This window comes from Chroicocephalus ridibundus, chromosome 8, assembly GCF_963924245.1.
Source record: "Chroicocephalus ridibundus chromosome 8, bChrRid1.1, whole genome shotgun sequence".
Taxonomy (NCBI): domain Eukaryota; kingdom Metazoa; phylum Chordata; class Aves; order Charadriiformes; family Laridae; genus Chroicocephalus; species Chroicocephalus ridibundus.
The window spans coordinates 53,244,188-53,270,472 of NC_086291.1; the positions used below are offsets into that span (position 1 = coordinate 53,244,188).

At 43.7% G+C, this 26,285-nt stretch overlaps 1 pseudogene; it reads right to left on the reverse strand.

The window, feature by feature from the left end:
- Positions 1-3,254: 3,254 nt before the first annotated feature.
- The window catches only part of LOC134520142 (myosin-16-like), a 28,781-nt pseudogene continuing 5,750 nt past the window's right edge, over positions 3,255-26,285 (reverse strand).

The following is a 26,285-nucleotide window of genomic DNA, read 5'->3' on the forward strand; positions in this document are numbered from 1 at the left end:
GATCCACAGTTTACTGAAATCAATGGAAGTGATCCCAGCTGACTTGGAAAACTCTAGATTGGACCATAAACCAGGTGGTGGTGTGCTTGCTTAGTACCACTGGACTAGTCAAGGGTATTATCCCCACCTATTATTATGTCAATAGCTTTAGTTCTAATGACACTTCAGGCTTTTATTTCTTCCCTTTAATGGAAAGGGGGTGGCTGTGAGTGTGCTGTAGATGGAAGGTGAAGATATTGTCTGAACATGCAGTAGCTGAAAGCACAAAGGTGGCAGAAGGCTCAGCCTTACTCTGGGAGGAAATGCTGTGCGTTAAATCCACAGCTAGCTATGATATTTCTGAAGTGCCAGTTGTCAGCAGAGTGCCAAAGGAGCAATCTGCTCCGTGCTGGCAACTTTTCTCCCCTCTGTGCCAATTACGAATGCCATTGACTAGCTAGAGAGGGAAGCCAGCCTACTCTTTGTTGGAGGCCTGATAGGTGTGATGAGTGGAGTTGTGTAATAAGTGAAAGAAAGGACAAATCGAGAGGAAATGGAGGAATTCCTCAGTGTGCCATCTGTGATGTCGATTACCAGGGAGGCAGGGAGGAAGTGGATTTCTTCTTTTGTGGATTAATTTTGCCAGGCTGCAATCAGTGAGCTAACACGCATTCTGCTTTTCAGGATCATAAAAAGCAATGCAATAGCTAACATGTATTATTAACACTGTGCTTTCAAATCAGCTCTGGAGAGAAATAATGGAATATATACCTTAAGGTTTCCAGCTACTAACATAAAGGGCAGAAAGGTGAGGAGGTGACTTACATGAGCCGCAGCTTGCTTTGCTCTCTCATCAACTACTCAGTACTCACTGATGATTTCCTCATGCTCATTAGTAGTGTGGTGAAGGTCGGGCTCCAGCTTTCATTTAATACTATGCAGACTAATTCTAGAGGGCAGAAAGAAGTCTTGGAGACCCAGAATGTCTTATCTGCTCAGCTCTTCCATTTGGCTCTCAAAGAGATGATTTGTGCATCACAGTTTTCTATAGAGTTTGTTTTTTCTCTATAAAATTGTGCATTGTTAAGCCAAGTGGGCTTCAGCCCCACTGGATCTGCATTACAAAACAGTAGGACCTGTGTATTTACTTGCATGCTAAATGAGAGCTAAAATGATGATACACCTCTGAGGCAGTAATAGACCCTGTTGTTTATGAAGGCCTTGAGTCTGAGTCTGTTTTTCTGAATTTCTGTGTGCATGGATTTGAGTTTCTATACCAATATCATTTATTTCAGAGCTATGCTGCAGTAGCAGCAGCTGGCTTTAGACCTAGCTGAAGCTGTATTTGATTGCATTCTCAACAAACATAGTCTGCGCTCCACAGCTTACAATGTGTATGTATCTCTCTATCTCATGGAAAATAGGAGCCCCACAGCTCATGTAGTGCTTGCTGTTTACTGATATTAATTATTAGAGGACTGTTGTTGTTGCTGCTGTAAAAATAATACACTTAAAAAAACCCAAACCTCTAAGGAAGGAGAACCACAGAGGCTTTAATAGGAAAAACTGCATTCTAGCAACACGAGCTGCTCTTCAGCAAAACATCGTGTAAATGTGCCATTGCGTTCCAGAATGCTGCACAAGTTCTGTGCTATGTAGATTTTGTATAACAAGTTAAGTTTAAACCCCCAAATTTGGTATGCAGATAGCAGTTCACCTGCTAAAAATGTATCCTTTTATTATCAGTCAATTGGAAGTGAACGTATCGGTTGCATTTTTTTAACCTATTTGAATAAAAGCAACATTTACAACTCGGTTTGTATAACTGATGTCCCATAATTGCAGCTGAGAAATGTTTCTTGTGTTATCAGTCCTTTCCAGGAGTTATACTCTTCTTGGAAATCTTAGCATGTGTGGTCTTTATGAAAAAGAACTGCAGGCTATAATGGTGAATGTTGAAGTAGCTTCTTAAATCTATGCACAAAATGAAATGGCGGGTATATGATTTCATACTGCAATCTGTAACACAAAGATGCTTAAAATTTCACTAAAATGGATCTCGCTGTGGGCTACAGTCTATGGAAGAAATCTGAGCACCATGGAAACAACTAGTAAAATTACAGTTTCAATGGAGGCAGAATTTTACACTGTCCCTTTTAAGGTGGGTTTTTCAAAAGTGCTCAGCACTGTCTCAGCTCTGCCACCATATTTGCTAAAAGCCTTTTCATAGGCCTTGCTAGGAGCAAAGCTGGGCCAAGATGGTGCTTTTTTAAAAATCTTGTTATCAGTGTAAAGTCTCTAAAGACTGAGGTCTTCATGTTCCGTAGAATTATCAGACCTTTCTTATAGACCACTGTTATCCATATTTGGCCTAATCCTGCACTTCTTACCCAGAATTAAGACTTCTTACCCAGACACTTGGATATAAGCTCTCTGACAAGACAGCTGTTGCATAAATAGTTCTACTTTCTCTGTACGTGGACATTGGGTTTATTATGTCTTCTCCATGACCTCTGCTTGCTCCAGGAGTTTGCAAGGGTGCTTGCTGCCTTCCAGGCCGGTCTGCACTTCTTCCAGCTCTGTCTGTAGTGGGCCGAGGCAGCATAGTGTGGTGGTGTGCTCTTCCCTTTTTCCCTCCCCCGGCTCCTGCTCAAGCCATGGCCATCAGCGGGAGTTGTTATGAGTTGCACTTGAACTGTGGGAGATGGCTGGCAACATAACCAAAACACTGTCTGGAGTGGGAACCTAGGTATCTTGTTCCCATGAGAATATGACTATAGGTCAATTATCTTACTCCATAAATAGTGGACAGCCCAAGAGCCCTTTGAGCTCTCCTGCACGGCAGCAGGCTGCATGACAGGATCTCCCCTTGAGTGGGGACGCTCGCTTAAGGTTCTTCTCCTCGAGGTTGAGAGATTCCTTGCCGCAACAGATTCTCGGTAAGTGACTAATAGCATGCTAAACTTTGAAATCTTAGCTAAGTGATCTAAGGATTGATTGCGTATATATAATCCTTTAGACATAAACCGTTGACCAAGTCTGGGACTAGGATTGGATCCAGCCGCACCTCGACTCCTCTCTGAGGAGGAGTTTAGAAAGCAAGGGGGTCCTTTCTGAACCTTGTGACTCAACGGGAGGGTCTCCCTGAGAGCTTGTCTGACCCTGGCCTCTATGCAGTAAATAATCAAGTGTACCCTGGCATCCAATCTCGTAAAACACTGTCGCATTCACTACTAACTTTGTTAAATCACTGTTTTATGTTAATAAACATTTCACTACTCTCTTATAAGTGAAGTTATTCGCCCGCGACACATGTACTGCTCCTGCAGCTCCTCTTCATGCTGGCAAGCATTGTCATCCATTTAGATCCGAAAATTAAAGGTTAATATAAATAATGAAGGGAGAGGAAGCTGAAAGGTGAAGGAGGTCTCTCTGCAAAGCTGTTCTTCAAGGTGATGCCAAATTTAAAAATAATTTAAAAAAAAAAAAAAAAACCAACAAACAAAACCATTGCTGGATCCCAGTATCATGTCTGTCTGTCTTAGGTCTTTGTAGCCACACTGACTTCAAGAGAATTACCTCTGACTGAGACTGATGTAAGTGATGACAAGTTAGGTTTGAATGTGTCTCTGTGTGTGTATATGCACACATGTGTATATAGAGAAAGAGTCTTTGTTGCTACTTTTTAAGTTACTAAAATTGGATTTTTGGCAGCAGTTGTACCACTTTATTCCAACAAAGAGACTAGCCTTTTATTAATTTACTTAGTTTTATTTTGGAAATGAAGAGCCAAAGGAAGCTCCTTAGTTTTACTAATTTCTAGTCCATTTCTTGGCTATCCTGTTCAAACAGCAATTACAACTTCTCTTAAAAGCAGAACATTTTTATTTTAATTACATATGACTCGTTCTTTGGGTTTCTAGTTTGAGGAAAAGCTGATAGTAATGCTTGTCTTGTATAAGCTTTGTTGGAGCTACTGCAGATTGAAATTGATATGAGTGGGAGAACCAGGGCTTTTGAATATAAATTCTCAATTTGTTCAAAATGTCTGTCTAAACAAGAGTACGTAATCTAACGCTTTGTTGCTTAAGCTGTAAAATAGAACTGGTATGCTTTTCCATCCAGGGACCTGCTTCTACCCTCTCCAGTTTATCTGCATGCTGTTGCAGTTTATTCAGTGTCCCGAGAAGCTCACTGTCATTCCTGTTGGTGTGATCCAGTTGCATTTCCATTCTGATCAAGTGAGAGTCCATTGTCTTGAGCCTGAGAGCTTCAGCAGTCCCCTTCGCTTTAGTCTCCAGACTCGCCTGCAGAGACTCAGTTGCCTGCTGGTGATTATTTCTGTGGAGTCCAGTGAAGCATATGGTACAACATTCTGTTATCTTGAGTCTGATCCAGCCTTTATACCAAATTACTGCCCACCAAGTAATAAAAATACAGTAACTTTTCAAACCTGTTTAAAACAGAGATAGCGGTATTTTGCACCAAGCCCTTCATTAATCCCTTCTTTTAAAACATAGGGCAGGGAGAGGCTTTCAAAAGGTCATCTCAAAAATCTACTGCCTAAAATCTGCATCACCTCCTGCTAAACCAGTCCCATAGACAACATGTGACCAGGATGCACTTAACTTCCAATAATGGAAACTCTACAACCTCCAGACAATTTGGTCTAAAGAGTAATTCCCCTTCATGATTATACATCTTTCCCAGTGTCTAACTTAAAACCTCTATGCTGCAGCCTGGGACTTAATGTCACATCATCGCTATACCTGGTTGTTTCAGATTCTTCCTTCTTGTGTTCTCCTGTTGATGTCAGCTTCAACCTGAGCCAGTTTGAGCTGAATGGAAATCAGTTTACTTTCTTCAGCCTGCAAGAAAAGGTGCAACAGATGGACGAATAAATGCCCTTTGGGGGTTAAACATAGAAAAATCCATCTGATGGAATGTGGGTAGCAGCCCTGGCATGCAGTTCTCACATCTGTAGCATTGGTTCCTCCAGGGAAGACTCTGCTTCCTCCAGTGCCACCTGCAGTTCATCCTTCTCCATCTCCAGTCTCTGTCTTTTGCAGCTCGTGAGTGCTCTTCCCCCCCTCCTTAAGCTGATTGATTAGATCCTTAATTTCCTCTAGGGAAGAAAACAGATATTTCATATGATAGGTTTATTTCAGGACTATGAACTTTACCAAGTGCACCAAGCAGATTCTTTGAATGGAAATGGCATGAAATTATTCCAGTCACTTTATATCAGCTGCCCTTTTCTTTTGTTGCTAAATATTATCCTGGATTTCTGAATGAGCCCCACTCGCTGCATGTGTTCATGGAGGTGGAAGAATGAAGCCTATTAAATCAAGAGAAATTTTTTTACAGTTTTTATCCAGCCTTCCCCTTTCCCCCTTTCAGATGGTTGCTCTTACAAAATGAAAACAGGATGCCGCATCATTTCTGTACAGCAGAGTGGGGCGCTCTGCCAGCTGATGTAGGCCAGAGCAAAGGGTTGGGGGAGATAGCCCAGAAAATGCTGGGTCTGTGCCAGGGAGTCCATCACTGTTTTCTGTTGGCTGCAAGGGCAGCAGATTGTAGCATTTTCTAAATATTTACAGTGTCATCTTCCAGTCTCCTGTAAGAGATCAATTTTTGCAATTTACAGAAGTGTTTAAAAAAAAAAAAAAAAAGCCAAGAGAGAGACTCTGAGTAGGAGTTTAACTGACTTGCTCTGAACAGACTCCTGGAGAAGCCTAATCCTCCCCACTAAGGTTAAAGGGAACATCATGTGCCCAGGGCAAAGCTGACCATTGTTAGTAGTCCCCTAAGTGAATTGCTCAGAATTGGAGAGAATGCTGGTAGCCAGAACTGGACCTCCTGCCTCTCATATTTAAGCCTAATGCTGTAACCAGTCTGTTATTCCCTTACGCGGTGCTCTAGTGATGATACCTGGCCCAGCCTGGAGTGGTGATCTCCTAGTACAACGGTGAGTACAACCAAGCTACTATCATGACTGTGTTTTGAAGGTCCAGAAAGGACCTCGATCCTGAATGTTATGCCTGGAGTCGGTGTCCTGGAAGCAGTACACTGGAGCTAGTTACCTTCTTGGGTGATCCGATAGGGGTGGCGTGTGTGTGAATGCAGACTCTGTCATCCCAAGAGCAGAATCTAACCTGTGACTTTAGGTGCATCGAATGTATGTTTCCGGAGAGTGAAAGCATTGCTAGAAATAAGAAAAGTGGAATTGGTATTGGAAGATACCACAAGAGATCATTCAGTAGGAATCAAGGGGCTTATAATTTACAGAGTTTTTTAACATCAAACCTGTACTTACCCTGAAAGGCCTTGTTCTCCTTCATCATAGATTCCAGGTGCTCCAAGGATTCTTCATAGACAGTCTTAAGCTCAAAATTTTCAGTTGTGTACATTCCTTCTGGGAACTATGCACTGTGACCTGCAGCCCTTTGCATTTTTGTTGCCATTCTGCCAGCATCTTATCAAAGGCTCTCTGCTTCTTGTCCAGGGCAGCACAAGCAGCATTGGCCTGGAAAGATAAAGCCAAGCATTCACCGGACACAAGTTTTCTTTACACTTCACTTCTCTGCATGTCCTGCCAGCTAGTCACAGTTAAATTGGCAGCCACTCTAATGACTGGCAGAGTTTCTCTTGGTCACTCTGAATGGATGATTAAAATGTTTACGAGGCTTTCTTTCCTCACCATTAGGATTTTAACAAGATCACCCAGTTCCCATCAGTGTGATAGTCTTCCTTGCTCCTGTGGTTATAATGATGCTGCTGTGGAGCAAATGTTTTCCACTTCAGATATTCCTTGTGCAGATGTGCTGTTAGTAATTGCCTGGGTTGATTAATATGACTCTTTCTATTTCAAAGACAATTCGGTTACAAACAAGATGTTATTCAAGACTATTTTAGACGGTGTTTAACTGCTTGTCATGAAGGAAAAGAATAAAGGTACATTTTTCTTTCCTAGGAGCTTTTAATCACAAATATTCTCCATATCCTTATGATCTGCACATGCGTTCAGATACCATGGTGACAAGCACACCACAGGAACCATAGAATAAAGAACTGCTTCATTAAAGAAAGTGATGGTGGAACAGATTTTCAGCCCAGTAATGTAATGATGTATGTGGGATTTTCAGCTCTTGAGACCCTGTTCTAAAGCCGACTGCAGTCATTGGCAGATACCCAAGGACTTCACTGGATTTGGAGCAGCCTTTGTGCCTATTTTAAGTAACATTTTTATTCAAATGTCCCACAGTTGCACTACTATTCATGCTCTTACACTAACACTAGCAAGAATAGAAATACTAATTTAATGAAGGAGCATTTGTTGCTAGTGTTTAGGTGTTGTTTAGATCTGCTTTGAGTATGGTGGTTAATAACCAGTGGCCAACCCACTGGTACTGCAACACTGAAAAGTTCAAAGCAGGATATCATTATACTTAAAAAGATGAATACCTTGGCTTGCAGTAAAGGAGGGCTTTTGCTTTAGCTGTACTCTTGTTTCTGGAAGTTAGCTAATGAGCTTACCAGAAGCATGCTGTGTGCTTCTAGGAATTAGCTGCAGCTCTCATCTGGGTTTTCTCTTGATGTGATAAATCTTAGCCTTGCTTCTCATGGTCATACAGATTACTTGATGTTTAATAGAGAGATCTTAAAATATTAAGAAATAGGGGACCAGTCCAAAGCTGACCTGAGTTAACAGAAAGACTCTCAGGGCTTCCAGTACCAGGTCTTAGATCTTGCTGGTCAGGCTTGTGCTGGATGTACTCTTGCATGGCTGGATTTCTGGCCTTCTCAAGGTCAACAGTGAGGTCCTCCACTTCTTTCTGAAGCCTCTTCCTAGTTTTCTCCATATTGGCAGCCCAGGCTTTGACTGATTCAGCTGTCTCCTCTGCTTCTTGGAGCCTCACAGCCAACTTTGTCCTGAGGGAGAGAGGGCAGAAATATCCTGGTGAGTAAGTAGTTCATGGAGTGAGGAGTGGTAGGATTCAGGAGCACTCATCTCGAGCACCGTAGCTGTTTTCACCAGTGAAAAGGTGAAATCCTGGCAGCAGTCTCAGAAAAGTGACTGCAAAACCATTACTGGGATGTGGCTGGTGCGGTATGGCATATTGGTCCACAGCTCAGCTCTTTATTGCTGGGTTGTAACCTGGTGATAGACGTTTCTACCTTTTATTAAGGTATCTCAAGGACCTGGATAGTGTCTAAGAGCAAAGTAGCCTCCCTCCTTTGTGAATATCCCTGGAACTCAGTGCAAAGTTGTGCAGAGATGTAGTAGTTTATTCCATTTGTCTCAGATTGTTCAGGTGAACAGTGATGCCTTAACTTTTGTCGCTATTAAGTGAAAGCATCTTTATGTTAGCTCTGTTAGAGACTGCTACAAAGATTGGCTCAACTTCTAGCCTGTAATACCAGATCTCAAGGACTAGATTCTAAGGGATTTAATCTGATTTGATGCTTGCTTTATACTTAGGAAATGCTAGTGGCTTTTGTAAGGCTGCTGGAAGAGTAAAGTCCTTGGAATAAAGAAAGGCTATTCAAATTCAAGCCTTTATCAGAAAGGATCGGTGTTGGTTTTCTGTTGTCAGTGTATAAGTGTTAGGTCTCAATAGTCCCTGTTTATTATTGCAAGTATTATTTTCTTTCTTTTGGCTGGAGCTCTTTGCTTTCCCTCTGTCTTACCAAATTGAGTCCTAACAGATCACATCTATAAGCTGTGACTCAGCAGTCAAACTAAATAATGAGCCTGCCGTAAGTCCCATCCCAGAGTCCCTGAAAGCCAAGTGCTCATTTGGTTTCTTCCAGCTTTTTGGTTCTTTCAGTGGCACCACTCTTGTATTTAGTCCTCCAGATTGTGACTTCAGAATTGAGTTTAGAGACCAGGCACTGCAGTTCAGCTTTGCTGTCCTCCTCTTCCTCCAAATACCCTTTCATTGAGTCCAAATCATGCTTGGCATTGGCCAGGCTCACTTCAGCAGTAGTGCAGGACTCGAGACAGCCCAGCCATTACTAGGCATCTGTCCTACTGGAAGTATGAATGCACTGACCTCACTCCCCAGAGCTGGAGTGTTCCAGTTAACAACTCTGTTTAGGATGAGCTAGAAACATAGAATCATAGGGTTGGAAGGGACCTCTGGAGATCATCTAGTCCAACCTCCCTGCCAGAGCAGGGTCACCTTAGAGCAGGTTGCACAGGAACGCGTCCAGGCAGGTTTTGAATGTCTCCAGAGATGGAGACTCCACCACCTCTCTGGGCAGCCTGTTCTAGTGCTCTGCCACCCTCAAAGTAAGGAAGTTCCTCCTCGTGTTTAGGTGGAACTTCCTATGTTCAAGTTTGTGCCCATTGCCTCTTGTCCTGTCACTGGGCACCACTGAAAAGAGCCTGGCCCCATCCTCCTGACACCCACCCTTTAAGTATTTATAAGTGTTGATAAGGTCCCCCCTCAGCCGTCTTTTTTCCAGACTGAAGAGACCCAAATCCCTCAGCCTTTCTTCATAAGAGAGGTGTTTCGGTCCCCTCATCATCTTTGTAGCCCTTTGATGCACCCTCTCCAGCAGTTCCCTGTCCTTCTTGAACTGGGGAGCCCAGAACTGGACACAGTACTCCAGGTGCGGCCTCACCAAGGCAGAGAAGAGGGGGAGGATGACCTCCTTGACCTTGACCTGCCGGCCACACTCTTCTTGATGCACTCCAGGATGCCATTGGCCTTCTTGGCCACGAAGGCACATTGCTGGCTCATGGTCATCCTGTTTTCCACCAGGACTCCCAGGTCTCTTTCCACCGAGCTGCCCTCCACCAGGTCAGCCCCAACCTGTACTGGTGCATGGGGTTATTCCTCCCCAGGTGCAGCACCCTACACTTGCCCTTGTTGAACTTCATAAGGTTCCTCTCTGTGCAAATCTCCAACCTGTCTAGGTCTCTCTGTATGGCGGCACAGCCTTCCGGTGTGTCAGCCACCGCCCCCCCCAGCTTTGTGTCATCGGCAAACTTGCTGAGGGTGCACTCTATCCCCTCATCCAGGTCATTAATGAATATATTGAAGAGGACTGGACCCAGTACTGACCCCTGGGAAACACCACTCATCACTGACCTCCAACTAGACTCTGTGCCCCTAATCATGACCCTCTGACTTTCAACCAGTTATCTATCCACCTTACTGTCCATTCATCTAACCCACTCTTCCTAAGATTCCCTATGAGGATGCTGTGGCAGACTGTGTCGAATGCCTTGCTTAAGTTAAGATAGACCACATCTACCACCCTCCCCTCATCTATCCATCCTGTCATGCCATCATAGAAGGCTATCAGATTAGTCAGACATGATTTCCGCTTGGTAAATCCATGTTGGGTACTTCTGATAGCTTTCCTTTCCTCCACATGCCTTGAGATGACGCCCAGAATGAGCTTGTTCCATCATCTTTCCAGGGATGGAGGTGAGGCTGACCGGCCTGTAGTTCCCCGAGTCCTCCTTCTTGCCTTTTTTGAAGACTGGAGTGACATCTCAGGCTTCAAAATATCTTCCTGGGCAGGAGCCAAGATTCTGTTCTCTGTACCTGTTTTTTGCTGTACTGCAGTGAATTGAATTGAGTTCATACAACTGAAAACAGAACTTGGCTTGTCACCATCACTGTTTTCTCTCAAACAGTGTTTCAAAAGAATTATGACAGTAAACCCATTTGGTGATTGTTCTGAACACACAGATGATTCCTGCCAGAATTTTGATATACAGGTGCAGCACTAAAATTACTCTTTGGAGATAAGCACAAATTTCCAAGACAGATGTGTCAGGCAGACCTGAAATACTGGTACCTTATGAGCCAAACTTGCGTGATCTATGCAAATAAACTGCTGCACAATCCACTGAATGGACAGTGGACTGAGAATCAAGAGGTGTGTGTTTTGCTCTTCGCTGCTGACTCATGGGAGATGCTGTATCGTATTTTCATACCCATACAAGGCTCACAGCCCCCACACCGCTTCCAAGATCAGCTGGTAACAAGCCCAGAGATTAATTTGGATGAGAAAGTTTTCCTTTGTGAGAGCTAACACAGAAGACTTGTTACTCTGAAGTGAACAGCACGCAAAAGAGCAGGCACTGCATGTCCCATGACAGCAACAACCTCTGTGGGCAGTTGGTGGTCCCCAGTACCTTTGACTTTTCATCCAGCTGCCTCTTGAAGTCATCTGCTTGCAGGCTGAGAGAAGTTTTCATGTGGACAATCTGGTTAAGCCTGCTCTTAGCTTCCCGGTGCTCCCGACTCAGCTGGCTGTTTTCGGCTGTGGGAAAAGTACATAAAAAAGCAGGAGAGGAACTAATTCAATCTGACTGGAGAGAAAGAGAGACAAAGGCTAGAAGGATTGGGCAGATTTGCTAGAGGAGACAGGGCAGGGCTGCCAGCGTTACATGAAATGTAGGGGAAGAGGAGGATCAGAGCGAGGTAACGTTGCACAAAGCTGTCAAGGAATTTACCTTGGAGCCTGATGGCCTTAATTTCAGCTTGGCTCTTCTCTACCTCAGCCAGCTGGGCATTGGCTTCAGACAGATCATCTTACAGCTTGTGAACGTGAGCATCCGAGTTCAGCTGTTAGAGAGAAGTCAGTCGTATGATGCCGAGTAAGGCTTTAAAGGCAAAAATATCCTCCCTCTCTTGCAAACTCAAGTTTATTCCAGTTGCTTGTAATTACAATGGGATGACTGCAAAAGCTAGGGGGAGTGGAGAGTGTCCTCCTCTTTATTGAGGGGGATGCCCACTCCATCAGCCGAGGCGGGCAGTGTTCAGCACCACCTGCAAACAGCTGCTTGCTGGTACCAGTTAGCTCCCACTGCAGAGGGCTGAATTCTGCCTTGCACTGATAGCTGAACCCATGGCTGTATTGCTGGTTTGTTGAGGAATTCCCTGCTGGCCTCTCACCTTGGATTTCTGCAGAGATGCCATACATGCACTCAGCTTTCATGACCTGTTTGTCCGTCTCCAGCTTCGCTTTCACTCTGGATATTCTCCGTGACCTGTGTGCTTCCTGCACAGAGTAGAGCCCATGGCCTGGACCTGCAGGGCTGCCTCCTCCAGCTCAAGGATCAGCTTCAGCAGCCCAGCTTCCCGCTTGCCATTCTGTTAGATTTGAGAAGGGGCCAAGTAGGTGTTGTCAGCTGGGATCCGGCAGCCCTGGAGTCTCAGTAAGGCCCTCGGGGATGCTTTATAAGAAAGGCTTCTGGAAGCTTTTTATTTAGCTTTAATGGTCTCTTTATTTGGGATAAATCCCATCTTTGGTATTAATCCATTAGAAGGTCAGTGGCTGGTATCTTCCAGAAAGATTAACCATCTCTAGGCCTCCTCGCTAAAGCTCAGAGTAATTGTTTGGACTGCAGGCCATGTATTTTCCTTGCAAAACAATAGAAAATACACCTAGCAGTCCTGCCTCCTCTTTTTACTATATGCTTCTGAATTAACAACTTTCTAATGAATCTCTGATCACCTTCCACTCCAACTCTATAGGAATAACAAAGCTCACAGTGAATTTCATGGAGCCTTGGCGCTTTACCCCTTCCAAGGTCTGCAGTGTGAGGGGAAGGTGGGGTAAGGTCTGCAGGATCTGGCCCACTTACGAGCTCAAAGAAGCTGCTGAAGAAGCTTCTCCTTTGGAGACTCCCAGTGATGTTTCTTCTTCCCTGAGGAGAGACAAGATGCTCAGATGCTGGGAAGGTGTCTGACCTGAGCAGTTGTTGCAACATCACCTTCTTCCAGGCAGTCTTCCTTGTTTCTCCACCTAGTGGGAAAGAGGGGAAGAAATTCTTACTCCATGCCAAAGAGCCTATGTATATTTAGAAGTGTAACCATTTTGGAAACGACAGCAGCAAGTGTGAGGCATAATCAGAGAGGGAACAGGAATCCCCCAATGCTATGCTCTGCTTTAACTTGTGTTGCTGCTTTTTGTGTCACTGGACAAGTTCCTTTACCTCTGTTTTCCCACCTGTGCAAGGTGTCGAACAACACTGACCTATCTCCTGAGATGGTTGAGAATTAATTAGCTAGAATTTCTAAAGTGAATTGAAATGGAAATGTTACTTATTATTGATGCTATCAATTCGTATTAGTCATTAGAATGTGTTCAGAGCATTCCATTAAAATATAACTTTTTTGGGACTGAATTATCTTCAGGCTTTTCCATTGTTAATGAATCTGATTATATATTTAACAACCACATCCTGGCGATTTACGGAAGATTTATTAGAGTGGATTCATCCCTCGCTATAGAACTGTAAAAAGTGGATGGGGTGATTTGGTAGCTGAAGGACAGGACAGAGAAATGCCCATTTTCCCTGACCTGCTACTCTCTTGCTCTGTGGAGAACTGCCTCGCCAGTAATTGGCTTCTTCAGAGGTTCCTATGAAAGGAGTAGCGTGTGCGATTTATAACGGTGAGTTCGCTTAGGCTAAAACTAGAGTTCAAGATTGTTGTCCATCTTATTACTCTTTCATGAGGAATTCTGGGTTTTTAATTAGTAGTTTAATGTCTTTAGGGCCTTTCAGAGGTGTAATCACTCCCCTGGGGAGTTTTCTCCTCCTTAGATACCGTTACCCGTGTTCTTACAGCATGCTCAGCTTCCAGGTCTTCTTCCAGCTCCCCAATATACGAGTCTGGAGGGCACACACAAGCATGGCAGTGGCTATGAGCGAGAAATGTGAGAGAATTTGTGGAAATACAAACAAGAATCTTAATTTCTTCACTTCTTTCTCTATATGTCTGTCAGCCCTACTGGATTTTTTTTTGTTATTGTTCCTGGGAGAGATCTACTGGGCATACTCAGCCAACAAAGCAGGAAAGACCTGGCCAGGTGTCTCAGTAGACAACTGATGTTATCTGCAGCATTGTTAGCTTCCTCTATCATGTTAGAATTTGGCCTTCAGGAATATAATCAAGCTGATTTGGTTACTTGGGGGAAATAGAGGCTTGTTTGTAGAAATAGCTGCAGTTTAGGTTTGAGGGTCTTTTTTTTTGTTGTTGTTAAAATGCTGAGTTTTTAGTTAAATATTTGGGCACTGAAATATGTTGGATGAAAGAAATATTTGAATTCAGAATGGTAACACTGTTCATCCTGTGAGCTGTGGACTCATTTCTGGTTTTATTTACCACCTTTCCTTCCATGGTGAGAGGGGGAGTGGCTTCCAGGAGCCTTTGGCATTAATGTGGGTGAAAAGATCTATCGGCTGTCTTTGCTGGCTCCCTGCAAGGAGAAGAGGAGGTCCCTGCAGCAGATCTCCTTTCTTGCAGGCCATAGCAGCATGGCAGGACATCTGCAGTGAGCATACAGTTTCCCAGACTTCAAAGAAAGTGGAGCGTACAGTGAATGGATAATATACAAGACAAGGTGGATCTCAGAGATGGCTGAACTATTGATTCACTGGAAGCTAAAAAGGCGAATGTTTCCAAGCTGAAGGGTTTCACAAGCTCATGGAGAAGTAGTCAGAATCTGCTGCAGAAAAAAAGTCAAAATCTACCTGGGGAAAAATAAATACTACATCTCAGCCAGCTCTCTATTATTTAAGGGTTTAAAGAGTGACAGGCTCCAAACTCCATTTAAAAGGTCTGTATTAATCTTTTATGCCAATTCAGTCTTATCAAAAAGATAAAGCTGCGCAAGCAGGCTACTGTGAGGTAAAAAAAGATAGGATGTTACAGCAAACGAGTTAAGCCAAATAAGTGTTTCTATGCTGTAGTGAACAGGTTAATCTTTGTTGAAAGTGGGTTGAGACAATCTAGTCTCTTGTCTCTAGTGGGGCTGGCAGGGCACTCAAGTCCCCTTTTCCTTTGTGGAAGCTCCTCCTTACCCCATCACTAACTAGTCCACACGTAAAGGCACAAGCACCCCAGGAAGTTGTGTCGTCTGTTTGCAGCTCTGAAGAACTAACACCAGCACTTAATTTTTCTTCTGTCACTTAAGCGTCCCGGTGGCCTTGCTCTGAAGCACAAGTGTCTTGTACTCTCGGTGGAGCACTGTGTTAGAATTTGAATTAGCAAAGCTTGCCAGTATTTATTAATGATTGTACACATTGCCTTAGCTACTTAGCTCTTTAACTAGGTAAATTAGTGGTTTGGATAATATAGAGTTGGAAATTTGTATTCTGGGAAGTTAATTTCTAAGGGAAGGTTTGTCAGAGAAGTGCTGGCAGACCCATCACTAAAGTAGTCAATAGTGACACTAAAATAAAGTTCTAATTTGTGATAATATTTTGCATTTCTAAAACAGCTTTTATCTGGGGATCATAAGGCCTTACATAAACATGAATCACTTAAGCCTCATAACTTCCTGGTGATTATACACTTCTTATATGTGGGTGAGTGTGGAAGATGAATTACAAATATCAGACAATGAGTCAGAGAAAGACACAGGAAACAAAATCCTGTATTTCTGATTCTTCTTGCCTGGTCTACTGAACTGTACTTCTGCTTGTCATTAGGTTGATACCGAAGAGATCAAGGGATGCCTGTGGATTTCCCAGTGACTTTGCAACCAAGTGACTTTTCAGGTGTAGCTAATGCCGTCAGAGCTATGATGTAGCACACCTGCACCCAGTAGGATCCTGTACCCTGGGAGAAATTCTGTTACAATTGACAATTCTTTACAACCTCTTCCAAGTTTGGGTCACTCATCTCATTGAGGCTAGCAATTGTCATTTTGAGGTCACTCTCTGCTTTATGATGAGCCTTTTCTGCCTTGCCATGGATCATCTTTTCTTGTTCCCACTTGTCCTCCAGCAAGTTGAAAAAAGTGGAATCAGTGTGAAAAAGAACTTTGTAACACACATACAGGTGATGTTTATCAGAAGGGCCCAAGATATCAAAAACAGACCAAAGAGGGCCATCTGAAATACAGACCATAGCAACTGCACCTCACCTCGTGCATCTGAGTGGTAGGTTTGCTGCTGTTCTTGTTCAGGTGGTACATCTTATCCTCCTCACCTTTTACAATTTTCTAGGAAGGGACAGAGCAAGACTAGTGCACAGCATTGAGTGAGAAACTAACTCAGACCCAAAGAATAGATTCATCTGAGCTGCCTCCTGAAAGCAGTATGCGCTTCACGTGTGCGTTTTCAATAGGTCCAGAGGAATTTGGTCCAGCATTGACTCTTGCAGAAGAATCCTGCTCACCCTCAGCAATTCACATAGCTCTTTTGGGCAGTGGCACAGATTGGCAACACTTCACTGTGCTGCCATGAGTTAATACCTAGAAAAACACAGCTCCCTTCCTGTTTGTGCAGCAAACTGTAGTCTCACAGTATTTAAGCAAGCAATGTGGTTTTGCTTTTTTTCCTTTTCCCAGCCTGGGAGAATCAGAATGGGAGAAAGTAAAGAGAAATGGAGCAGTTATTTCTGCCTGATGAACTTCCTCTAAAGCCCTCTTTTCCTTTTGGAATTTAGGGACTGAGTCATTCTGAACAGAGAGATCTGAAGTCAGAGTTCGAACTCTGTGGTCTAATGCCTGGAGATGGGAAAGGGAACATCATGCAGGTTTTGTGGATCACACAAGCCATTAGCAGCATCAGGACAAAATGTCACTGGAAGCTTATATTTCTTTAGAAGGAATCTGAGATTCAGTTAATAAATTCTGAGACATATGAGGCATCTGTGAATTTAACATCCTGTGGATGTTAACACTGACTTCAGAAGAAGCAGCAGACAGCCACATGGCTGCTACAGTATGGATTTAAAACTCCTACAATTCCATTAAATAAAAAACAGTTCAGGTGCAGGAGAGGGAAAAGTATTCCCCAGAGCTAGGCAGAAAGGTGTTACATGTCTGTGGAGGGGAGCATTTTATAAGTAGAGATCTACCAGTATTGCCATGTAAAAGTGGGTATAATTAATAAAGAATGTAGAGGAGATGCTGATGTCTTAGGAACATTTCTAGGGATCCCTAGAAATTGATGTGAAATGACCATTACTGTGGGGTAGAAGAGTGAAGTGTAAAATTAAATCCATCTCAGGTTATATGAGATGCTGGAAGACAACCTAAGAAACTCTGGGAGTGATCAGCTGAGTGAATCTGAGCATCCTAAAGGGTCCTCTGACTGGAGGACCTGTAATGGATGTTGGGGTTCATTTCCCTGAAGAATGCGGCAGACAAAACCTTTCTGTCATATTTCATACATGCTTTTCCTTCTTAGTTTTAGTCAAGTAGCCTCCAGCCTTCCCAAGTCACATTTCAGATCACTGAGCTAATCCTCCAGGATCTGCTTACTGGCGCTTGTGCCAGCTCCTTCATATCCAGGATCTGGCTCATTTGGGCCAGGCACTCCTCAGCATCCAACAAGTTCTCTTGTTCCTAATGAAGATGTGGGAATCCAGTGTTCAGCCTATGAAAAGCTGCTACAGCTACTGTCTGTTACGGCAGCAAACTTCCATTAGCAAGAAATACAAGATTTTGCCTCTTCCACAGAGTTTATTAAGATTCCTTTAACATACCTGTTGTTATAGTTGATCTGAATCTCCATGACTCAGGCCATAGCTTCTTAAAGTTAAGCATCAAAAAATCTATTTGTTTATACACACACAGGTCCTTAAAGAAGAGTTTAATTTTAAAAAGATGCCACCCTGACTTGCCATAGATCATGCTGAGCGTCAGTGGTTGACCAGGAAGAGAAGTCAGGACTTGGGACAACAGCTTCTTTGCTCTATCCATGAGGCCTCTCAGTCTCCTTTGTTTTCTAAGGGCTTAACTTTATTTAAGATACAGTCAGGCTGTCTGTGAATCTCATGCATCATCCCCATATGCTCTTTATTCATTCCATATTCTGAAAAGGAGTCTCTTATGAGTCATTTGAGAAAGCCAATGCCCTGCTTAAATGAATACTAAGCCTTTAACCATTGGTAACACTCAGCCTGCAGTTGGATGGGGAGGTCATTCTTCTCCTGGCTGAGGGTGGCTGTCTGCTCTTTTGTGTGTTCTCTGATATCTGGAGGCTTTGACATGATGCTCCTCCCCTCCAATTCCTTCAGTTACATTTTTTTCTCCCGTTGGGCGACGTTCAGCAAAGGCTTCACCTGGAAGTAAGGAGTTCAAGCAATGAGGTTGCTCAAACAAGCCTGTTCTATTATAATGGTCCCTGAAAACCCTGAGGTGGTCCTTTTATTATCAGATTCTAGTATTTTCTGCATACTAGTGGGAGACCTGGTGTTTCCTGAAATGCCTGTTTAGTGCAGAGAGTTTCATATCTATGGTGTGAGTAATACTGCTCCTAGAAAAGGTTGATCTGGTGCGCAGCAGCAGATCCGCATGCCAGCATAGAAATCAGGACTGTATTCCAGATTCTGAACTGATATAAATGCAGAATGATTCTTGTAATGCTTTAGGTTCGTACCAGTCCAAATGGGACCAGAACCCTTTGAAAGCTCTTTCTTTCTAAGGCTATGGAAGTTCATTTGGTTTGCACTGGAGGTGGGAACGTGTGTCCCCAGGTAAAAAGGCAGATTTTGTTTCACCTATATGTGGAAAACTTGCTTCAATATAGTTTTGTTTCACTTAAGCTTGAGTATCTTGGTCAACGCTTTCTTTCCCCTCTTAACAGAAAACCAACTGAATTATCCATCCTGGGACTAATTGAAGAGAGTTGGAGCTGGAACTGCCCCTTCATGATGACAATGTGGTCTTGCTTCAGAGAATTGAACTAAGCAGCTTTGTTTCAGCTTTTAAATGTTAGTGACTAGTGCAATCTTGTAGTCCCATGCTCATAACCTCACCATTTCTCTCTGGGAAGTCCAGGTTTTGAATTTCTAAGACACTCTCTTTCCACTCCCTGGAGGTAGCAGGCTTAGGCTCAGATTTAAGGGCTTTCTCCGTTTACTAACTTCTCTGGCATTGATTTGGAAAGAAATCACTCAGGCCCCTTGCCCTATTAATAATTAACAAGAAAGTCACTAGCTTTCTCAGTGTCTTTACTTAAGTGAACATAGCCATTTATTTTTTTCTCCCAGCCCTTATCTTCCCTGCCCAGACATCCCAAAGTTCTCAGTGCCTGTAATTGCCACTGTTTAATTCTGCAGAACAGGACAACCTCAGAGTATTTTTCTCACCCTACTGTGCAATTTCCACCCTCCCCAGAAAAGCAGCTGCAGAAACTTCTGGACGTTCCTCTGAATTGCCAGCAGGCCTAGTCTGTAGTAAACAGAACACGCGTGTGGCTTAGAAACAATTCTGTTTCCAGGCACTGTATGTAGGGGGACTCATAGGGGGACTCAAAGCGTTCATGCTCAATTGTGCACAGCAGAATGTTGGAGTCAGTATGTAGTCTCAGTCAAATGGAGTAGGCCTCAATGTCCCACAATTTTTTGGCATGCAAGAAGAGTCATAACAGTTTGCTGACATAGGAAAAAGGACAACAGAATTTAATTTGTTTAAAAAATGCTATTGTGGATGTGGAAATTGAAGTTTCTCATGCGCTAGAGGAGCCAAATACTGCTGGAAATATACAAATAAAAATATACAAATAAACTGAAAGTTAATTGAAAGGATGTTTTTTGCCTCCCATATTTCCTCTCCTCTATCCCGCAGCCGCAGATACCATAGGCAGTGGCAGAAAAAATGCAGAGATCAAAACCAAAGTCTCGTGACTCATAAATATATGTATTGTGGTTGAGTTCCAGGAGACTCACTGCATCACCGTGTGAGCTAGGGTTTCTGGACAGAGATAATGCTCACCACCAACTGTGCGGATGCACAGGAGGTAAGGGAGCCACCCAGCCGTCTACCTGCAGTATTGTTCTGCTGCATGGAGCCATGTGGAAAAAGGAGGAAAACTTTATTGCTTTGTTGTGTGCTGGGATGTAGAACTTGGAACTCACAGTTTCATTTCATGGTTCTTGACAGTAAATGAATTACGTTAGTGGTTGGTTTCTAATGCCACCTTGGATTCACAGAGTAGTTTCTATTTTTTTCCCCAAGGATACCTTCTAGCCAGCGTATTTTTGTACTCGATTCTCATCAGGAAACCAAAAGCATGACATTGCGGCATGGTCATGATCTTCATCAAGGTTTCATCTCTCATATCGTCCAGCGTGGCCAGGATCCCAGCACAGAAAAATATGTTGAAAGACAGGAGACTGGTAGAACCTGGAGTTCTATGTAGCATTTGGGACTATGAAACTCTGGACTTGCTGTGCATTAGCACTCAGAAATTAGGATATTTTACTTCTTTGCTCTTTACACGTCAATTTATCTTGTTGTGATCTTGTCTCTTCTCTGCTTACATTTACAAAAAGGATGAAGTTTGGGGAGGTTACGGGAATGGAAGACTAATATTTAGGAATTGGATTCCCTTCAGCTTTAGTGTGGATTTGCCTGGAGTTCTTTAGCCTTTTCTGTGCCCAAGGTGTCTAGCTATAAAAAATAACATTGAGATCATTGTAAGATCTAGCTAAGTGGCATATAGTAAGGCAGGAGTGGAAGTCTTATCCGTGATGAAACCCAAATATACCTTGTGCTCTCTGGTGCCAGGAAATGCACTAAGTAGTTTCAGTGACAAGAAAAAAATAACAGCAGTAATCTTGTGTCTGTTGTCTTTAAAAGTAAGATCAGGGACAGTGTCTGGCCCACCCAACCTCCATCCATAAGTTGAAATTTAAGGATAGAATAGGTTGGAGAAGTGATGAATATTGTGTAATTATTATAAAAGTTGGGAAATGCAGATTTTAGGTTCCTGCAAAGAACAGAATACTCCCTTTTGCATGGCTGTTACAATAGCTACTTTCATTATGTTATGACAAAAACATATGTGCAAAATTAATGATATATGCTGCTAATATTAGACAGCTACAACAGTCTCCCTCCATTTTCCATTCCAGTCTTAAATTGGATAAATGATCAGTTAGTAGGATTTTTGCCTGACTAAGGAATAGTAAAGAGCAAGTGAGATTTATCGCATAGCTTAAGGTGCACTTCATTTGCATTATATTAACTGTACTGTCTGATTAAAAGTCAGTTTGGGGAGCGTGTGTAAGAAAGGATATTATATGCATGAGGAAGTGGGTTGCTGTAGAAACTCTAACTCTGCCGCTATATCTACACCAAAGGCATGCTGAGTCATAACTGCCATCAATTTATTTAGCTCAATTTGGTAGGAGTAAACAGTACTTTGTTATATCCAATTCTGTACTCTTTCTCCCCCAGGTCAGTAGAGCCAAGCAGCAACTCTGATGCCTTCTTACTGTCCACAAACCCTGGAGGGATTATGCTGGGATTCAGGCTTTGGTATCTAAAATGAGAAAGAACAGGTATAATGATATAAGAGCTACAGTTAGCGGTAGCGCAGAAAGGCTAATCGCTGCTTAAGATCTTCTCTGGTTTAGCTTCCTAGCCCCATGGGCATGGCACTGAAATACGAGTGGTAAGGAAGCTTGTGGACATTCCTATCCGTCTGTGCAAAGTGGAAGTTCTTGGAGGGGGGTGCAGAGGTGTTTAGAAGTAGGCATTCATACCCACTCCCTCTGATTGTCCTCATGGACAAGATCATGCACAGGATGCATACTTCTGTCAGCTGAAAAGTGGAAGATGTGCATTCAGTAATAGTGTTGGAATTCAAACAACATGAGTAACTGCCTATTCATAGGAGATTTGTTTGCCGTTTTTTCCAACTGCTTTCCATTACTTGTCCTTCCACTTTATTATATATCATAGGTGAAAAGTTAAGTTGCTCTTCTCTGCAATTCACTGTTTCTGTGGTTGATACTGCAAAAAAAAGAGTTGCAGGAGGCAATGCAGCCTAATAAATAATAGTGCCAATTTGTCGCGTTCCAGATCACATATTTCCTAATTCTTTATGCTTCTGTTCTAATAAACAGAGGTTTATTAGACATCCTGTCTCTAGCCCTGGGGCTTGGAAGCGTCTCTCAGACTAACATTCCCTTGAAGGGGTACAAGGTAGTCTGTGAAGCGATGACCCAACTTCTTTCATTCCTGAATAAAGATCTGCTGTTCGCCAGCCACAGCTTGTGCTGGAGGCACTGTGTGGCTTTGCCTGAGGATTGCTCTGCAGTGCTGCAGACGCCTACCAGACTGTTAGAAGTCCTTTGGAACAACGCAGTGGATGAAATGCGACGATGTGCTGTGCAAAGTGGTCATCAGCTAGTTCAGCTGCTCCTGGAACAACACAAAGAGGAATGGAGTGAAAAAACTAACAGGAGCTACTGAGGCTGGTGAGAGAAAACCTTCTGTATTATAAAGTCATTTGCTTTGCACAGCTGGGAAAAAAAACCCCAAACAAACAAACACACAAAAACAAAAAAAATCCCTGTCTTAACTGACTTAATTTAGCAGTTCAGTGCTGTCTGGATAAACTATTAACCAAATAAAAATATACGTCATTTTACCTGCATTCTGCTTTGGTTTAGAGTTGTCCTTTCATTGTTTACTATCCTAAAGAAATCCTCAAACCAGAAGTGAACATCGTCCTTGGAAAAGAAGAGAAGCTGCATTCACAATATGTTGGCATACACAATTTTTTGCCCTCTAAGTCAGTTTCCTCTCGCTTACACTGGTGCTGCTTTGCCAGTTTAGCATAGGCTGAGATGGAGTTGCGTATGCAGGAAGTAGAAATAAGATCTGACCCTATTTGAAAAGCAGTTTCCTAGACCGCTTCCCATTCACCTTTCAACTGCAAAGTCCTGGGCTGATGACAATCCCAGTAGGCAGCAAGTTTTCCCGGTTGATAGAAAGCTGACATTTGTCTGGGCAGCAGAAGGCCGCTGACTGCCAGGAGGGGATTATGTAGCTCGTCATTAAGCCAGGACTGTGCTCACGCTTCCATCTGTGCAAGTGTGTTTCTGCAGCAGCGCTCAGTTAGTGCCTTCATGAGCAGAGTGAACGGTGTGCACTGTCTGCCTCTCAGTGCTGGAGGGGCAGAATTTTCAACGGCAGAGCTAGATCATCTTTCAGCCCAGAAGAGAAGTATGCAGAGGCAGACACAGACTGTTACCTGGATGAAGTGAGTGTTATAAGGACAGGCTTAATCCTTTCCACAAAAGAATGATGGGGAAGCACTGGGCACCGGAACCAATGACATTTGCTTGCCGACACATTGAGCTGAGAGTATTGATTGCACTGCATAATGTTCACCCTATCTGCAGCCTCCTCCTCTTTGAAGAGGACTCAGAGCAGGGACATACTGGATTTCTGGAGCAAGACCACCACTGCTTCATTCAGGGGATCCCTGTTCTTCTCTGGCCACCCTGTGATATGGTGTCACACTTGGAAAGGAGCAGGGGAGAAGAGGCATGACCAGTTCAGATACAGCAAGAGAATAGCCTGGGAGCAGTGCATGAGAAAGCAGATTTTTGATTGTTAATGCGTGTAGAGAGAGGGAGAAATCCTCTGTGGGTGTAGGGAAAGGAAGCGAGTTAATGCTGGCACAGGAACAGCATTAATGTGCTCCCTGGAGTCTCGGAACTCATGAGGGGCCCTTAGCGTGGAAAGCCCATTTGCCCTGAATAAAGGATTCTGCAGGACTGCCAAAGGAAAGGATGTTGTGGAGAGATTATATTTTTACCTTTTAGGCTCCTACTTTGATATGCTGACAGAGGGGACAATGTGGCTTGTAAACTGGTATAGCCAAGCACAATCAGAACATATTTTGGCACAGTCAAATGTCACTTTCAAAAACCTGCTTGGTAGCAAAGAAAGGAAATAGTTGCTGAGTGTAAAAAAGATAGAGCAAAGGGCCTGTGATTCATGCTCTGATCATGTTCTGTCAGTATGTCTGTGCAGTGGAGTATATGAATAACTGGTGGAGTTTGATAATATGCTTAAATACTGTTCCCGCTGGTAAGCATTAGCATGGCTGCTTGACAACACAGCGGAGAGGCGAGTCACATACACCAGGAAAGGCTACACAAGCTGCAGCGAACTGCAGGACTCTGGCTCTTCCAGCAACATGTAAGCAACAGAAGCGAAAATGAATTTAATCCTTTGGCTGATGTGCCTTTTGGGTAGCTTTCCTACAGGTTGGTGTTGCTAGAAACAGGCCTGGGCTAGAGTTTTTGGGGGTTTGTTCCTTTTCAGAATATCTATAAGGATTATATTTTTAATCAAGGCCAGTGGCAGCATGTTGAAGAGTCATGAAACAGCCTTGCTGTTCTTTGTACGTTAAAATGCTCAACTGTTGCGTCACCGGTCAGACATTTGCACAATCAGTGCTTTCAATTAATCGTTACTGGAAACAATTTCTGAGATGCACATTTCTGTGCAGCAGAGCCAGTCTCTGGCTGCAGTACTTCTTCAAGGCAACAGAGCCACGTTAATTTGCACCAACAAAGTACTTTTCCCAATGCTGCTGTATGATAAAACCATAGAAGTTTGATGTCATCAGTTCATACAGAGGACTTGGCCTCCACGTCTTGCCCTCATGTCTGGCCTTGCTCCATGCATATTCCGGCTTACTCGGGGTTAGAGACAGGGCTATGGCAAAAGCAGCACTGGTCTGCACTTACTGTGCCAACGTAGTGGTTGTTATAGATGGCAGCCTTCACTGGCCATCAGTGGCCTTGGGCAACACACGCACGCTGGCCAAATCCCTCCTTCTGGCAGTGTAGCGCCAAGAGGGCCTTTCTGCTCCAGATTGTTCCCTGCTTTCATCCTGCGCCTGGTGATGCCCCTCTGGAGCTTTCTAGAGTTCAGACCCATGATCTGAGCATTTTTGTCAGCCACTGTTGGAGGGAAGATTACCATGTTAATCTGAGTGAAAGGAAGAAGATTGCTCATTGTCCCTATCCCCTTGCTGCATACTCAGAAAAATGGTTCCAGGCTCCGCTTTCAGGGGCAGGGCAGCTCCCCAGCCCCGCTGGGAGCTCACTGAAGGACAAGAAGGGGAGCAGGTCTCAGCTCTGTCCCTTCACACGCACGCACCCATTCAGCAGGGCTTGCTGGATGGAGCAGGGGCAATAATGCACACCTCAAACAAGGTGTTACAGCTCTGTGTGTGGGCTCCCATATGCTCTGGGAGGTATGTGCCTGTTTGCTCCACCGTGGTTCCAAAAACACCTGCAAAGCAGGGCTGTTCGACAAAGAAGGATCAGGTCCTTAGCTGTCAGCTCCGCCATCTGGCTAGGCCTGCTGCCCTGTGGCAGCTGTGAATGCCAGCTCTGACTCTCAATAGCACATCTGTTCATTTTAGAAAAAAAAAATAAAAATCAGTGTGTTGTTTAAGGTCATTTTCTATTCCCTGGAAACAAGCGTCTGGTTTTAGCAGCTTTTTAATCCTAACGAACTGGCTGAGCTTGTAGCATGCTGGCTTTGTCCTGGTTTGCTGTCACCAAGCGTGAGATCTCAACCTGCCTCCGTGTTGTGCACCGCTGCCTGCTCCTCTCTTGGCTTCTGCTTGAACTTCATAGTGCCCAAATGCATGATACCCCGAGTCAGCTTGGAAACACAGATCCTCTCTTCTGGACTGGAGCCCAGGACATCAAAGGCCACCTGGCAGAAGGGGTACAGACCCACACAAGGGAGTTCTTAATCTGCACCATAAGCTGGAAGCCGGCCCATAGTGCTAAACATCTAAAATAATTTTCCAGCCCATTGAAATTTGACCAGCCGGGTTCCTTCAGACTAGCGTGGGACAGAGTAGCTTAATGTTGCTGTAAACCAACACTCTGCTTTTCTTTCGTATACTGATTTATGCTAGCTAAGAGCCATGGGCTTTGACAGCGGTTGTTCTAAGCGTCTCTGATACCACGAGCAAAATGCATCAGGGATATCAGCTCATTCCACTCTTCACCATGCTTTTTAAAATCAGCAGGACATGAGCAGCAACATCCCCTTATAGCAATTATCCCACCTCTCAGCCAGCACAGATACGGAGGAAGTGCAGCTCTGCTGGGAACATGGTGCTTCGCTCTCACAGTGTGCCCGGAGAAGGGAGAGCGCACGACTCGGAGCATGCCAGAGAATCTTGCAGCCATGATTCGGGACTGCCTGTCTTAGCGGCTATGAAAATCATATCTGCTTTGTACAAAAGGCTTGTTTGCAATGTACAAATCCTGGAAGCTGTAAAATACCAACAGCTGCTGGAAGGGGCACTGTAAGTTCAGCAGCTGGAGACTGTTTGATCTCTCTGTAGCTCAAGTCCTGCTTGTAATAACAGTCTCGGGAGCCAGCAGACATTACCAATAAGCTCTTTTCAGTAACAGATACTCTTCAAAACGATATTAAAAAGGAAAATGTGTGTCAAAACCAGACAAAGGGTCAAGTCGTCTTCTTACAAAAGCTGCTCCTTGAGATTACATATGTATGCGAGATGAACAGGTTTTAACCCA